Genomic DNA, 2,841 nt, shown 5'->3' on the forward strand with positions numbered 1-2,841 from the left:
CCCCTACGTGGATCCATCTTCATTCTTCCTATCGATGCTTTTCTTTTTTAAAAATGTGGCTTGGACGTGGGGTGATTTTTTAACTACATGGGAACTGTGTTGCATTGGAATGCTTGTTTGATGCAATGTACGGCTGCCTTTGACTTCCTTTAAGCCATTCTCTGCCTCTATTGCCACATATTCCTCCCTGACGCTATGCTCTCCATATTCTATTTGCATAAATGTGTCTCTATAGCTGATGTTCTATCCTCCATATCTCTCAAACAATCCAAACTCAACAGAAGAATAGGCATCTTTAGAGTCTTTTCTGCATCTTCAAAATGAACTTGTGTCCAGCTCTTCACAAATGGCAGGTGCTTTAGAATAATGTATTGATCAACCCAGCCCACTGCGTAGATATGAACAAATGCAAAATCAATGCCAAAAGCCTTGTGGTTTCTGATGAAGTCTGTACCCTCACCTTGAGAGGTACTGTACGGGTTTAGTCATAGTTTGTCTGGAGCTAAAACCCATAAAACCCTTCCATCTCTATCTCTAACATATGTTTTGAATCCACCTATTTTACGTATGCTTCAATTCCTTCTATCCATGCCTGCAATGTGTTTCTAGATGGGTCAAACTGACAACAGGGTTCGTTCATGAGTTCCCATACGAAAATGGTGGTATCGCCCTTGTATATCACTTTTGTCATTGTATTAATCTTGTTTAACACAGCCTTAATATGGGCTTTAAAATAGGTCTTGAGGGTTGGATCAAATCATCATTAGATTTAAGAGTTAAACCATCCTCCTTCCATCACTTCACATATTGTGTTTTCCCTCCGTAGGCTTACCATGAGTTGTTCAATATGCTCAAAATCAATCTAATTTTATTCTCCTTGGCTTCACTTATAATAAAGTCCAAAGCCCTTAAGATCTCCTGATTATAAACATTGGGGAATTTCTAAAGGGTTATCCAACCTCCATTTTTTGAAGCTAATGTTCTTGTACTCCACTGTCTTAACATTTGGATGCACAAGTTTTAAAACCCCATTCTTTACATTAGTGAGCAAATTTCATACTCTCAACTGAGAAATTTTTTTAAATAAAGAAAAGTCTTGTTATTATTGAGAGGCTCAATTTTGATGAATATCCTTTCCTTGGCTGATCTTGATAATAAGGTCTATCCTTTGATATATTGAATCTCTCCACCTTATTTTTATCACCTTATTAATCTGACAAGATTAGTCGGGCCCCAAAGTGGCTTTGGCTAACAAATTTTTTGTTTCTGAATAGCTGACATGGAAGTCTTATCCATCAACCCCCTTGAACCAACTGGAATAAACTTTGATTACAAGTTCGCCACTGAAACTCATTTTAAAACATTTCTACACCATTGCGAAATCTATGTTAGGAGGCCCCTTGCCTGGCTTTACAAACTAACATAAAGACCTGGCCAAGCTTTGAGATCTGACATATTGATTCTCTGTTCCACATATTTTCACCATATCGAATCTTGTCTCATGACGAATTTAGGATCAAAAGATATTCAATATCAAAGTTTCCTTCTCAAAATCACCTGAATGAAAACATGTTAGAAAACCATAAATCACATATGGAATTGGCTTCAAAAACTATGTAGATGGACACTTGGAGGGATGAAACTTAGGGAATCGGTTCACTATCATGAGGAGAGTATGGATCTATGATTTGAGCTTATGATGAATAATAGTACATAAATGGTGATCAGTCAAAGTAGGCTACTTGGATTTGTTGACTGGAAATAATGACAGAAAAGCGATTTCTTTTGCAAATTGAATTGCCTTGGAAAAGTGTGCAAATGGATTCATCATGATTTGCAAACTGGCAAATTTAAAGTATTTTTAGAGGACAAAATAGTGGTACAATCCATTTGATCTAGGAAATCATTGATCTCAAGTTATAACATCATGAACAGGGGTTCCAATCAATCTGCACTTTATGACATTAGTAAAAAGATAGAAATTGTGTTTGGAATTATGTTTGAAAACTGATTAAATGGATTCTTCATAAGCTGAAACTTGAAACATAACAAGTCTCTGATGTTTGTAATGCAATGCAATAGGAATTTCAAAATTTTAGTTAACTGGGTCAGAATTATAGCAAGTCAAACAGGGCTTTCTAGAAATGTGAACAACTACACAAATGCACAGAACAATAAATGACCAACTTTGAGGGATTCAAAACCTAGTCAAACGAATTCAAAACGACTCAAAATCTGAAACATAGGTTCTTAGGTATAGATATTAGATACTCTCAAAGTGGAAAGTCATAAAACATTTCTAGGTGTGAGATATTCACTTGCAAACACAACCTTTCGTCATTGTTTGACACAGGTAAAAATGCAGATTTGGCAATTTCTCAAAATGAGACTTCGCGAAATGACTTGAAATGATGATTTAACTTCATAGAACATGTGGATGGGCTAGATGGAAGGTGTTAGAAAAATTATACACCTCAGGGGCCTCAAAGGTACAACCGGGTACACATGCATTTATGGGGCTTGATTTCCTAATGGTACTCAAAATTTGGGCTACAATTTTGAGCGCCAACAAACTATCTTCATTGCTAAGGAAAAATTGATCATAATTATTTATTGTTCCCATATATCTAACATGGGTACACCTAGGAACATCCTCATTGCCTCTTGCATAAAATGAATTCAATATTATAAAATTCCCCCTAAGAAATAATAGTTCAAGTGAAACAAAAACATGATAAATGAGAGAGAGAAAGAGGAATCTACTTACCAATAGGCATTGTCACTGCATCTATCACCATGCTACATGTTGCCAAATTTGGGGTCGACATTAACTATATGGTT

General features: G+C 36.0%; 1 pseudogene; it reads right to left on the reverse strand.

Moving 5' to 3' along the window:
• Nucleotides 1-243: 243 nt before the first annotated feature.
• Nucleotides 244-1,005, reverse strand: LOC149547141 (mannan endo-1,4-beta-mannosidase 6 pseudogene; annotated as a pseudogene).
• Between the last annotated feature and the right edge of the window lie 1,836 nt (nt 1,006-2,841).

Source organism: Cupressus sempervirens, chromosome 7, assembly GCF_028749045.1.
Source record: "Cupressus sempervirens isolate cs-2001-9-10 chromosome 7, ASM2874904v1, whole genome shotgun sequence".
NCBI lineage: Eukaryota > Viridiplantae > Streptophyta > Pinopsida > Cupressales > Cupressaceae > Cupressus > Cupressus sempervirens.